Source organism: Falco naumanni, chromosome 4 (genome assembly GCF_017639655.2).
Source record: "Falco naumanni isolate bFalNau1 chromosome 4, bFalNau1.pat, whole genome shotgun sequence".
NCBI lineage: Eukaryota > Metazoa > Chordata > Aves > Falconiformes > Falconidae > Falco > Falco naumanni.
In genome coordinates, this window is record NC_054057.1 from 98,982,308 (window position 1) to 98,997,561 (window position 15,254).

Consider the following 15,254-nt stretch of genomic DNA (forward strand, 5'->3'; position numbering starts at 1 on the left):
CACATGTTATTCAGGCCAATAGAAGTATTAGGTCAGAATATACATGTCCATGAACTCTGATAAAAAGAGATAGACACTATAACTGCAGTTGTGACCAATGCCTATGCAACGTGAAACAGGCACAGGCATGACATTAGGGAGAGAACATACTGCTGCAGGTTCATAGATACAGAAGATATCGGATGAGATCCCTTCAGCAGAGCCCCAACTTCACAAAAATCAGCGGGAGTTCTGCAACTGCCATTAACTGCAGCAGGATTCCATCTTAGTCTCACACTCTTAACTGATTTTACAAAGTCAGAATTGCAACTGGTACACATCACTTCTAATTTCTTCATAATGATTCATAACTAAACTCTCCCTCCCTCAAAAGTTAACCAGTAATGAAAAAATGTCATGAAAACTGCATTATAAATGTGTCTGATAAACAGTTCAGCCTGACTGCCAGTGATTATGAGTTCATAACACATTACTTAACTTCAATCTGTACATTATAGTCAGACAAAACCATCTCAAGTATTAGCGTAAGTAATTGATGGGGCAGGAAGTAACATTTCAGAAAAGAAACAACACTGGGAAAATCCTGCTGGTCTGGCAGATGCTGCGTATGAACCCTTCATATGTGACAGTTACTCACACTGCATCTCATCAGTCATGAAAGCACACATGCTGTCCTCAGTCTGAATCAGGTAGAAGCTACACGGCGAGCCGTTATCCTCCAGGTTCACAAAATTGCACGAAAACTCAAAAATACCCTGGCCATTCTTCATTTAAGAGTCACACACACAGCCACGTGTGCACAGCAGATTTATACACCAGTTAAGCAACTGCTGTTCATTCTGGATGCAGGACCATGCTCAGACTAACTACTGCAGTATAGCTGTATGCATTGGGAATGATACTATGATTTCTCTGGATATCAGCCACATTTATGGAGCCTTATTTATTGATCTAGCAAAGGTTTCTGATACAGTTGACCGCACATTTTTGTTACAGCAATTTAAGCGTGACACAGATTTTACTGTAGCTTGGTTTAGCAGCAATATAATTGGTCACTGGGTATTATGGGGAAGCTGGCATTGCAACAGCTCTGCTGTATCTGTGCTGCAAAGAAAGGACATGCTATCCCCCCCAACCGTTGGCCTAGCATCTTTTCAGAGCATGGCACATTCACTTGCCACACACAACCTGCATGGATTCCCCTGCAAAGTTTGCAATAAACACTATCACTCACATTCTTTGAGAAAAACCTTGCAGCCTGGGCAGACAAAGAGACAACAAAAAATTTAAATACCCTCAAATACTCTCTTTGCTCCTCTGATCTGAGCAACCTCAGGACTCAGAGGCCCACAGCATAATCTTCCTGACTTTCCCCCTATGCTGCAAGATCGCCCAGTATTTAGTATTGTTGTCTCTCTAAGCCTTAGCCTAGCAGATATCCAATTCCAAGGCTTGCAGAGGAATGTACGAAATCCCCTACAAACTGAAGCAAGTGCTCTTACTTCTGGTGACAGCAGTCTATGTTGATATATATGTTGTTTTGAAAAAGTACATAGAAAAAGTGAAAGAGTTAATTCTGTCAAAAGAAGCATTTCTTGCTTTTACTGTGTTTCTCATCTACCTCCAAAAGAACGGTAATACACAAGAGAATCTCAATTACAGAAAATCTGCATAGTATAAAATTAGTTTCTAGGTAATATAGCAGTTCTGGTCTCAGAAGGCTAGTAAGCTGCATGCAGAAGGAAGAAGCCATGGCAGGTTCAGTACAACTCCAGCATCTGTGCAAACATGAAAGTCACCATTGCTGGGCATCATAAAACACCAGAGGTCTTACTAAAGAACATGGCTTGAACCTGCTACTCAGCCTGAAAATGGAAGGTAAGGAGCAAACCTGTGAATATTTCTGGGCAGGCCCTTTATCCACAAGGCACAGCAAGAGAAAGCAGACCTTTATTTTCTTCAGTACTCAGCTCAACATTTGAAAAATTACTATATCAGCTCTTTCATTTTAGGGGCTTACCTGATCACCTACCAGCTCTAACAAAGAATGTTTTCCTCCCAGCTGAGCAGATGTACTTGAGTTCTTAAGATTCCTCTACTTCCAGTCCTAAAGCATCAGAGATCAGCTGTAGTATGTAGGATGTGGTAAACAGAATTTTCTTCCTCAGGCACCCACATGTTCCTGGGCGCTGCCAGCACAAGTGGGACGCATACCCCTCTTACTCTCCCTGTGTCTCAGATGACACACATCTGCTTTTTCCAAAGGCTAAACACTTAAGTCTAACTAAAATCACTGGGCTGAAAGTGCAGACACATCAGGAAAAGGTACTAGTACAGAGTTTACTTAATACTTAAGATGATACAGTGCCCTCATTATCACCTTTAACCCTACAATGACAGTATCTTAATAAGCATGCATAGCAGATTAAACTTGAGGCTCAGCAGAAAATACCATGGCATCTGTAAACTGAGCAGTTAACTCACGTTTTCCTGTGGAATATAAACTAAATTGGACTTTGAATGCTATATAGCACTCCAAGATTATGGCTCAGATTGTCTTCTCCTAAAATTCCTTAGCCAAAGGGATGAATTGTCCAAAAAGCCTCTCACTGGAGGAAGGCAGAAAATCTGCCTCCACAAAGCCAAAAATATAGGGAAGTGACCTCTTATCCCAACAGATCCTGGAGTCCATAGCACAGTTCCTTGATGAAACTTCAGACACGGCAATTTATAAGTGTTACAGCATTAACGTGTAAAGCTAAAGAACTTCTGGCCACATGTGTTTTTCCCCATGAAAACAGCTGCTTGCTTGATTCCATACAGTCAAAGTCACTGCATTTTCCACTCTACAGTATGTTTTGTTCCTATTCCAGTTCATCTAGGATGTTATTTCCATACCTTACATGAAACAGTGAAGCTGATCTCCCCTTTACATTCTAATTAAAGATACTGGAATGCATTCCCTGTACACTTACACAAAAAATGGCTTAGGTCTTATTCCAAATTGTATGTACTTATTGAAATGGGATCCAAAAGTGGATAGAACGTGAGATCACACATTTATATTAATTTTAATGTTCTCAAGATTAGTCAGAATTTTTTAAGCAAATCATTCATTTACTTGGATCCCTGTTTCACATTAGAGAGGGTGGTTGTACCCAGATTTAAAATCAATTTTGGAGTCTTTTTCTACTGAGAATTAAGCTTGATGATTAAAGGGACTTCATGTTAATTTCAATAAAATTTTGCTTCCCTTTTCATTCACTATTTTATCAATTCAGTAAGAGAATCTGGCAGTCTCAGAGCTCAGCTCTTGACATCTAACACGACAGTTTCTTGGTAGGCTGTTCTCCCTTTCACATTGACTATGATAGAGGACTTTAGCAACGGTCTCTCTCCCCTTTGACACTAACCTGCTGAAAGATTCCTAATGTCCTCCTTCCACCTCACTGTTCTCACTCAATATATTTTGACAAAAGATCAGAAAGGTGAATGACCACAACATCCCCCTGGCTACTGTGGGTTACCCTCGTAGCTGCTAAAGAGAACAAATACAAATCACAGTCTATGCGCAAAAGCAAAGAATAACTCACAGGCAGCATTGCTGGTGCCTTAAGAAAGCTTTTCACACAATAATGAAAATCCTGCATACCACTAGACAACATAAGAGAACAACAAACCAACTGTAAATTTCAGCCCCAAGCTACAGCAACTGTTAGCAGAGTCTGAATTATGATAGCCCTGGAAGTTCCAGCCTAAAAAAAATCACACAAGAAAGGGCAGGAAATAGCTCCCGGGTCACCAGGCCCATTCCCTACCCCCAGACAGCAACAACATGCCTGGTTGTTTCACCAAAGTGTTTGTCTTGCCTGTTCAATAACCCTGCCCTGGGTCTGCACAGCCAAAAAAGAACAGTCCCTGCACCACAGCAGTTAATAGCCACGAACAACAAGAACAGAAGGCAGCAGAATTCGTTCTTCCCTTGTTACTGATGGGAAAGAGGGGCTGGCCCAAGGTCTAGCCTCTAATACTTGAGATAAACAGTTGTCCCAGCACAAGGGACAAAGCTATCCTTCCAGTGAGATGATAACCCAAAATGCAGCCCTGCACACCAGACCCACACGCTCTGCGTGCACTTAACAGCCTCCAACTTCAATGTTCCCACAAGAGTCTGGCTGGGACCTGGGCTTCGTTCAAAAAGCACTGGCCCTCCAAGTGCTTCATCAAACCAGGTGCACAACTTAAATACAGAGCCAAGACTGATGAAGCAAAAATATAAGGAGATCTGGGAAGTCCCAGGGAATGACTAGAAAGACTGGTCCAGAAAGCAAAAGCTCCAAAGGCTTTTCACCTAGCTGGGACAGGAGAACTGAAAAGAGATGGGCATCAACACAGGAGTGTAAAGCAGTTTGGCCTTATACACAGAGGGATGAGCTAACAGCCTTTCAAAAGAACGTATATTTCTCCCTAACACCAATCAGCTCTGTGATGCAAGGCCAGTAACCTCCCCGGGCAGCACCCTTCCCTTCCCCAATCCTTACTGGCTTCATCAGGAGTTCCTCCAGGAAGGAACAGTCTCCCAGTACACACGTACTCAGTACTCCACACCAGGATGTCAATGGCTCAGCTGGGACCTCTGCTCCCTGTTCTCGTGCAACAAATCCAAACAAAAAATAAAGATGAGCAGTGACTGCTTTTGACAGAATAGAGGAATTTTCTTTACACTGTGGTAATAGTAACATTCCATTTATTTTCTTGGCATATTGCTTAAAGATTAGATTTTGCTAATTATAAGATAAATATTCGCAAAGACCCAAAATTTCATTTTATCTTCCCTTAAAAAAAAAATCCCTTCAATAAGAACTGATGGATTTTTAAATAGTCTTTGTCACTGTGAGTTCCATTCTCATCAAGTACCCTTGCCAAGTGCATAAAGTTTGTCCAGTTCCAAACACAATACCAGCTTTGCAGACACAGTACTCAAGGTCAAGCCAGAGGTTAAATAGCTCAACAAATGGTGAGGGTTGAAAACACACCCTTAGCCCCATGATCCCTTCCACAGTATCTTATTTCTGCACCACCTCATCCTCTTTGCTCAGTATGTGGATTCAGCTACATAACTGACATACCTACATCCTGTCCATGGCTATTTTTAGTATCTCAAATCTGTTGCAAGTCTCTCCCTCATCCCTTTTTGAAGTAAATCTATCAAGATCCTTCTCTCTGTAGAACATGGAATTTTTTCCCCCCTCAGGAGATGGGGTAGATTTAAGACCCAACATCTAATGATTTAGCAGAGCCAGGAGAAGAAGCTGTTCAGCAGCAGAAAGGGAAGAATTTCAACTTTTTATTCTGACAAGCACAGCATTTGCTTCTTCCATAAATGTTCGCAAGAAAAGTGTGCCTAGAAAAGAGATCTGAAGTAATTTTTTTAGAGGACTTTATGCTCCCAATGAGCCCTGTGCCTTTGGCCTCATGCCAGCACTGAAGGATTACAGTGGATTCCAGCCATTCATTCTTCACCACATATATTTCAAATTCATCAGATAGGAGTGGTTCGTTCTTCCTGCTTCCAATGGAGATTGCCAAGCAACAGCAACACATGAAATGTTTTTGCTTAGGATGAGGACAGGCTTCATCATGGCAAACAGTTTCTTTAGCCCTACTACCTCTGGTCATGGACCTCTTACACCAGTGCTCACCTTTCTTCCCAGGGTGTGGTTTTACTGGTATCTCAGAAACAAGAGCACCTGGGCCTCAGCCTTTGGTTGGTTGTTCCCTGGGCTTCATCCCATGTCTTCTCAGCACCCATTTCACTTGCCAAGGGAGCTTCTTCCTCTGTTCCTCATCCTCTCTCACAGCAAATAGGCAGAAGCTGCCAAGGGTTAACAACAGGCCAATGCTATTCTCTGGTTCAACAGGCAGGTTCTTGGAATCTCCTTTTAACAGGAAGGTGCAGACGAAGTTGTTCTCTCCCCTCTTCTCTCAGTTCTGCTTTGCCCAAGACCTAACATCCTTGTAGTCATCACGTTCAGACTAGAACTACAGGGCCCTTCCTTCTCTCTTACAGAATACCGTGGCCTGACCTATTGTCCCAGGGAACTACCAGGCAAGAAGCCAACCAGGTCTCTCAAACAGCAGTACAACACCCTCCACATACCCATCAGTGTACCCTTAGACAGTTCTGCTCCTTATGATGAAATCTAGAGGATGCTATGCTGACCTACTACTCAGTCCTACTCTAAAATTCTCACTCAGGCTGAAAAAAAAAAAAAAAGGATATAGAAACCATGTTGCCCTATCCTTTAGGTAAGCAATGATTCTTGTATTGCTGTCAGCAGTTTGATTAACGTGGTTACTGCTCAGTACAGACTCCAGAGCTCCTTTAGAGAGATATGTAGGTGAAAGGTTTGTCTGAGGAACCCACTGGAAGCAGTCTGGGTTTAAAAAAACAGTTTAACATGCTAATGTGACCATTAAATGCACAGAAGCTTATGGCTTCATTGCAGTTGTAATGCAGAGGTGCTAGAGACCACCTTTAGCCTAACAAAAATATGAAAATTATTTGCATTCATCTAGGGGTTTTTTGCTGAGCCCAAGCTGAGGCCAACAGTATATTTTTCATGGTACAGGGTTCTTAAGATGCCTCTGAAGCTTTTATCAGATATTTCAGCACACAGTTATTGAGCACAGGTGCCAAAGCACAAGAGTACTTCCATCTCCGTCTGCACTCCTTGATGGAAGAAAACAGGTTTTCTGTTCTGTGCCACTGCTGCCATCCAGAGCCGGTACGAATGGCTGTTTTTTGGAAGTCTGACTCCAGCAGTACGGTATCTGCTAGAATTTCATGCTGCAGCATTGCTAGATTTTATTTGCTGCATTTGCAATGCCATTCTTTTTCCCTTTAAATAAATTGACCATTAGAGAACATCCTCTGTGAAAACAGCTCAGAGAATGCTGGCACTTTGGATGTTATGCTGGAGGATGATAAATTTGTTTCTTTTGATGGAACAAAGTCACTGGTTTTACTTTGCTGTCGCTTTTTGTTAAGCGTGTGTCCAGCTTCATTTACATGCCTGTTAACATCGCTTTTTTCTTGCTTAGAAACACAGAGGCCAATACCACAGAGCTCACGTTGGAAATGGAAACACAGGAATGCATCTCTATATTTATACACTCACAGCCCTAATGTCAATGCCAAGAAGAAAAATGCCCCTGCATTTTAGCTATGACAGACACTCAAGGACCAGTTTTTCTGAATTTGGTGCCAAAAATATGCAGATTTTGTGTTCTAAATAAATAAAGCAAGTCTTTACCATGCACTCAGGGATTTTTTTGTTGTTGTTCTTCACAAGGATATAGAGGTGAGGAAAAGGGGAGGTATGCATCCTGCATTTTACTGCTGGATCCATTACATGAGTCCTGTCCACTACATTCTGTTCTCTTCTACTTTCCTAATTAAGACAGCTTCACAGCAAGCTCTCTTTGGCATAAAATTTCCTGCCAACTAATGTCAGAAATACACAGTACATTACAGTTTTACATGTTAAATTTCATTCCCAAATATGTCAGAGCTATGCTTGTGACCAGAGTGGACACTGGTGTCAGCATCTGCAAAACTGTGCATGTAGCAGAGGACGGTCACCTGAAATCAATCAAGCCAACCCCTTTGGGTAACATCGCACCAGGCAGAAAATGGGTGAGGCAAGGGCATTTATAGGATTTAAACACAACAGAGTCTTTCAATATATGTGTATGAATTAATGCAGAAAACGGTCTGATAATATGCAAATGATGCAGGATTGCATCCTAAACCAGCAGCCTAACCCAGGTGGGGCCTTTGAGGTCACTCAAACCACTATCTGCTGTTCACCACTATCTGCCATCGCATAGGATGTTCCTTCAGAGTAGCAGCCCAGTTCAGCTACACAGACTCTCAACATCGCTGCCTTACATCAGCATTCCATTGAAGTGAATAGGAGCATTTAAAGACAGAAATAAATATTAACAGGGTTGAATTAAAGGGCAAATATTCAGCCCATAACGGCTTCAAAAAATGTTAAGTATGTTTAGGCAGCATGGGGACTGTTGTATCAAACTGCTGAATGTGGTAAAGGCATTCACTTACTTCCACAAGATGACTGCCTGTCTCAGTCATTTTGGACTTATCTGACTGTTCTTAGTAGAATCAAGTATTTCTAAATTCAGAAATTCAGCAGGGAATCTCACTTTGTTTGTGACTTTAGGACATCACCACCTTCTAGACAAGTTACTACTAGAAGTGCAATTCAAATTTATTTTTGTACATCTCAGTACTAATAGTAGCAGAAAATGTATCAGACCTATTTAACAGCAGACAAAAATCATTCTTGCTATGATTTCCAAGGGCTGTATTTTGCACTGGCATGATGATACACTTCATAAAATCAACCTTATGCTCCAGAGATGAGTATTTAATTTATTATTTTAAACCATGTTGTACCCTGCGTTCTACGTGAGAAGTAGCCAGGGCATATGCCTTGCCTTAAGACCAATTCCATTTCAAGAAGACACACATTCCCTTTGAGGAGAAAGGTGTTGGGATGGGATTCAGCAGGTGGCACTGTTACACATAATTTAACACCTTCTTATAGGAAAGGTGTACATTTTGATTTGGAGATGAGTTATGCCTTTGTTAAGTTTTTCCAGTGAAGTTTCTTTCTGAAGAGCAGAAAGGAGAGAAGGACAGCTCTTCCAAAGTGTAGGACGTTCTCTCTCCACTTAATGTCTTTCATAGGAGTCAGCAGTTGGAGCAAAAGTTGAGGTGTACATTGGAAATACTGTGAGTCACGACACATTTAATTTTAAGATCACTCCTGTTTCAGGAATAAGGTGTACTTTTAAATAAATCTCACATCACTTTGAAGCTAAGTAATACAGATGTTGGCTGCCTTCAAACAGGGAGTCAACTCAGAAGAATCGTTGAGGTACAAAACCTTCACATCAATAACGTTCACAACATTCAATAGCATTATAAAAAAATAAAATGTTGACCACCTAATGCTATTTCTTATGCTGAATGTTACTTTATTGTACTGAAATTGGTATGCTCCTCTATATGAGCACCAGCAGGTCTACTGGGGTTAACAACATAAGAAATTTGAGTATACTACTTAAACTCTGCCCTGTTCTCCTGCCCTTGTATTTTTTCTGGGTTAACTGCAGTCCAGTCAAACAGATGTGAGAAAGGATTTCCTTTCATTACTGCTGCACCTTGGCTTGGTGCCCTCTGCCATAACTAATCCCACCACTAGATGCCCCAAGAGGGGATACACCGATTTGTAGTTCCTCACCAAGGAAGAGTTAGGCATTAGGAGAAGCTTTCTAACAGCAAGGAAAACCAGTTGTCTACTGTTTGGGCATATTCATCACTCTCTAATCTACTCTCCAAGATCACCAAGAAACTCCCAGCAACGTATACAGCAGTATGCGAATTAGTCTTGAAGGGGGAAAGCTGGTCTTTAGGCTCCAGCCTTGTTTTCCCAAATCTTTCCCACTCACCCACTTCCCGTCAGTCATGACTGAATCAGATACTGGTCTGCTTCCAGTCCACTTTCCATAGCATAGCTGGGTCCACCTACTGACTGCCTATCAGCTCTTCGCAATAATTTTTAAATGGGACTTCAGTTTCAAAAAACTGATTCTTTATCACTGTTGCTAGTATTGCAAGGAATGAGATTTTGAATCTGTGCAATTTTGCTGCACAGCCAATGATGGTAGCCAACACTTTTGAATCAGATCTAGTATTTTTTTCCTATCTACTTGTGTAGAATTCACCAAACACAAAACAAATTAGCTTTTTTTTTTTTTTTAAACCATATTATTTAGGCTGAATTGTGCCAGCATCAAAAGCTTTGAACTTCTATCTAGGAGGCTGAGCAAATAATAATAGATACTGCTGTCTAAGCTTTTGGGAAAGGCAAGGATGTGGAAGCATCAGGAAAGACTTATGAGTGAGAAAAGTTTTGTCTATTTTGAGGCAAATCTATACTGATAAGAAAATAGCTTTTAAAATATTTGCACCAGGAAACTACAGGTGGAAAGAGTCCGATGACATCCTCCTATGAAGGTTAAAACAAAATCAGGACAGCAGATCTATAAAAGACAGGCTGGTATCCACTGCAGACACTGAAGCAAGGGGCCTCCTTGACAGGTGCCACATAGGGAAAAAAATGGCGAAGTTATCAAAGAAAAAAGGAATTACTGGATTGCTCTGTTTTACTTGGGGGCATGCTTATTTCTTTACTGAGACAGTGGTCAAACACTGGAACGGGATTCCTAGAGTTGTGGTTGATGCCCCAAGCCTGGCAGTGTTTAAGAGGCATTTGAACAATGCCTGTAACAATATGCTTCACACGCTGACATTGGGTCAGCCCTGAATTGGTCAGGCAGTTGGACTAGATGATCGTTGTAGGCCCCTTCCAACTGAACTAGTCCATTCATGCAAGAATAAATGGAACAGAGGAACTCTGGCCTCTGTGTATGAACTGTAGGGACAAGCTATAAGCCTACAGTGGGAACAATTCAAATATAATTTGTTCCTGGATACCAGACAAAGAGACTGTACTTCCAAAGACATGTCTACTGCTTTGAGTTAGCATTTGCCTTTTGAACTCACATCCATTTGTAAAGTTAAGTCTTTGGCACCAAGAAGAGCATCAATGCTATCCAGAAGCTGCCTATTTGGAAATGAAATTTCCATTACCGAGGTTCCAGTGACCTTCACAGGACACAGCTGATTTCTATGCCTGCAAGTTATTCTGATAGGAAACTAATATATGCAATTTAAAGGTGGTATGCAAGTTAAGAAAACCAGCAGAGAAAACTCAGACCAGTATCAAATGGGCTCAAAGGGACTTTCAGTATGGCAGGACATGCTGGGCTATTCTCTCTGTAAAACAATACCATCTGTCTTCCCCGTTTAAAAATTAAAATTCAAATGAAAGCATAATTTTGACTGTTTCAGCCTTTATCAAACTCAACTGTTCAGCACAGCATTAAATAGTATGAAATAAGGACTCTTGGAGGACTGTGCATACTGCATGAAAGCATTCATTAAGTCTACGCTATGGTTACTTCTGCTGTCAAGTCAACAATGCACAATCAGTGGTGGCTAAAATTTTAGGCTGGTATGTTAGACTAACAAATAGCTTTTGAGCCTATATAAATTCCGTTTCCTGCTAATGAGGACAAATTATATGTCACCACGGGATTAATTTCTTTCTTTGCACTAAACAAAATAACAGGAAGAAACTTCTTGCAGATACAACTTTGTAAAAGCCTGTCATGATTTTTGCTAGAAACAGCACTTCTGTTTTCAGCACTTGGGTTCAACATAACAGCATACAAAGATGGGGCATAGGCAATAACTAGAAGATTTGGATACAAACACATCCAGGCTTTGATGAGAAAGAACAAAAAAAAAAAAATTGAAATTCACACCTATACATGATTCTGCAAGTGCCCCATGTCACAAAGATATTTGTGACATAGATTCACGTGAAAATTAAGTATCTCTGAAGTTCAGGGTGCACTGAATCCAAACACCAAGGTTATGACTAGGACCATCACTAGTTAGGACAGTCATCCTAGAGTATCATAGGCCATCATCTTGAGCGATTAGATTTTATTGAATATTCTCCCTGAAGTTCATAGGCTGCTCTTTGTTGGCTTGACAAATGCCAACTCAGTTGTTCAAATCAGCACTGGAAAACAACATCCCAGTCTCATTTCTGACTGGATCACCACCAGTTCCTGTAATCAACTTTACAGTAGGCACAAAACCTTGTCTCTCCCACTGGGCCTGCCACAGCCAACCTCCACAGTCTCTCTGATAATGCTACTGATACCTGCCCAGCCAAGGCTGCTGGCTCCCATCACCTCAGATTATTTTTTTTTGTTTTCTCCCTCGGTGCCCCATAAAGCTTAGAGAAAATCCAAATGAACAATCGACCTTCCCTTTGCTGTGATGCACACAAAGCACTTAACAAGGAGGCTACTGTTGCAGTCTGGCAGCTGGCTATCACTCTAACCAGGACTGTCTGATTAACCACAGGCGTTCCCCATCTGCCCACATCCAGCTGCCACCGCCTTTCTTTTATTCCTATTATCTTTTGAGCCATTTGCTTTGCATTTCAGTACCTACCACAGCAGGACTCCAGCCCAATATAGAGCTACTCAGGTGTTACTAGAGTGTAACAATATGCTATTACAGGCATTATTTTCTCAGCTGGTCAGCCAGGCAACTACACCAGCTTGCTGCCATCAATGCTAGTAGCAGGTAGAGGAAACTCTGTATGCTTTGATGAAAGAACAGACTAAAGAACTAACCGTGCATCTGAAAAAAACATTAATCAAATCAAAACAACAAGGCAAACCAGTGATAAGAGATCCTAGATGCAAATTAAATATATAGCACATATCCTAAGATGGCAGCGATGCAGTTTTAGATTATTCTAAGTTATATTATCACTTTAATACCAGCTAAATTACTAGCATACCATGTTTATGTTGCATTCAGTACCCTCCAGGCAGGACTGCTAGCACTGAGAGCTGAGTTTCACAAGTTTTTAAGATTTACGTAGAAAATACTAGGTATATGGTATTTAGAGTAGGAATTGGGAAAAACACCACTGGCCACATCACCATGAATCACAAAAGAGCATATAATTCCTCATAAAGGATAAAGCTTATGCCTCAGGGACAAAAAAGGAATCACACAAGCATTTCACAGTTAGTATGTTTCCTCAGGATCACTAAAACTAAAAATTACATGTTTTAAAGTCCAGACCACACAACTGAATCAAGACAAAATACCTCTGTAGAGCTGTACTCTGCCAGTGGACAAAGCAAGCTCTATACAAGGGCTGTAAAGCAAACAAGTTGACTTGCATAGAAGAGAAAGGCTGGTTTGCCGTGTAAAAGATGGTAAAGCTTCTTACATTTTGTTTGGAAGAAAACATAAATAAAAGAATAAACCTACCTTAACCTTGTATTGCACTAGACTGAAGAACGTTTGCACAAAGCAGCCCAACAACAACTTCAGTTTTCATTGTGAGCTACAACCACCACTACCACTCCACAGACTGAAAACACCTGAAAGCATTCAGTTGATAAAGGCAGTTTAACCTCTGACCCTTAGCACATGTGCTCCCGAGAAGTGTAGTTAAGTAGTTAAGTGACCACACCTGTGAATCAGAGTGAATTACACAATGTGATTTCACAGGATTGAAATTTCACACATTTCTCCTACAAAGCCAAATTAACCTCAGCTCAAGTAAAGGAGTTCAGATAGAGTTATCTTGGCAAATGGTTCCGTAAATTTTAGCATGTTTATTGTTCTATTTGATAGCAAGTTCAACAGACTGAACTGTGTAGGCTTAAATATTTTATATTAAGTCTTCTAGTATTTTTAACTAAAAGATATTTTAACCATCTTTCCTATTTCTCCAGGAGCAAGCCTGTCAGTCTTTGATTGACTGATCAAATCAGTCAATTGATTCCTGATTTCCCAGTGCCTCACAAGGATGTCACCCACTCCCACCCACCCGTTTCAAACCAAATCCTTTCTAGTATTTCAGAAGACAAAAATAAAATCATCTACTCACAGTTTTAGCCATAATAGTTCTGAATAATTTATAGGTAGGAAGAGATGGAGAAGAGAAGTACAGCTTATGACTGATCATATTAGCGCAGTACAGCCGGATTAAATGTTTTCCAGAAGAAAGGCAGTTTAGTTGCATCTTTGTAAATTATACTCTGAAAACTGAACAATCACTTTCAAAATGTAAATATTTCTAATGAAAGAACTGTGTACAAGAGTAGATTCTCTTATATTCTTGCATACAGTAGATACTGATTTTTTTCCCCCATAAGAGCAGAAAAGAATTATCTGACTGTTTATCAAAATTCCCATTAGAATAGAGGAAGGTGCACTGAGGTATGGGCCTGAGAAGCATGAATTCTGGTCTTATCTATCCAGCTTCCTGGTCTTTCAGAGGCAGTGATGGATGGAGCATCATGCCGAAAGTCAAAAGACAAGTTCTGTTCACAACTTTGCTAAGTGATCCCAGCCAAGACACTTGCCCTGTTTAAAAGGCTATGGTCTTCACAATATAACAATAGACTTCTATAACTTTAACATCTGCCAGACATAAAAAATGTGCTAAGTTTAGTGAGACAACAAAATAAAAGAGACCTGGTACTTGTTCTAGCATGAAAGAAATAGTGAACAGGCAGAATAATTACATACAATTACCCACTCCAGTCAACAAAACACACAAATTCTGACGAACAAAACCCACAACTCTCAGTCAAAATTTTTCTACTTCCATGTGCCTTTGTAGGTTGGCACGCCAATAGAAATTTCCCAACATACATCTACTATAGACCTTACTAGGTGAGTAGTCCCTGGGAATGGGAATAGTCCTTCGCTCTTCCAGCACAGTGATACAGGTTTAATGAAATGGGGCATTTAGAGTTTTATCAGGCTCAGCAGTTGAGGCATATTTTACTCTTTGTCTCTACAGTATTCCATGACCGTGGATGCGAAATGCCTCCCACCAGGAAAGGAAAAGTGGGGGGATGTGAGAAAGACTTCATGTACTATATGCATACAAAAAACTGCAAGGGAAGAAGGTAATGAGAAAAAAATGAGTGAAATGACTGAAACAAGACAAAAAGCACACTATCATTCACATGTTACTGTATGCCCACCCCTCTGCTCCCTAATAACATCAATCATGATGGTCACTGGAGTATACATGGGGAAAGAGTATCTTTATATATTAAGAAAACCCTTTCTACCATTGGGTCAGACACCTGAGAGAGGAAACAGCACAAGAGCCCCCCTGGGAAGGTAAAGCATTCCCTCTGAAATTTAGTCCATAGTGACTGCTCTTCCTTTTCTCTCGCTCTCTTCTGAAGCTGTTTACTGGGAAGTGACAGCTTCCTCACCCTCATCCTGAGCCCCACTTGCAAAGTGGTTTGTCAGGAAATAAAGGTGCTCAGCTCCTATTCGGACAAGGCTGCTAAGTGTCAGTAACCCCACACAGCAGCCAGAGCAGGCTGTATTGAAGTGTCAGATCTTAGCCAGTACCAGCTTAGAACACTGGCTTAAGGGAAAGCAGTAAGCGAAGCACTCTGCTTTCTCTTGTATCTCTGTAATAACAAAAACCAAAAGTAAAATTTAGTAAGTCAACAGGAAAAAATGAATC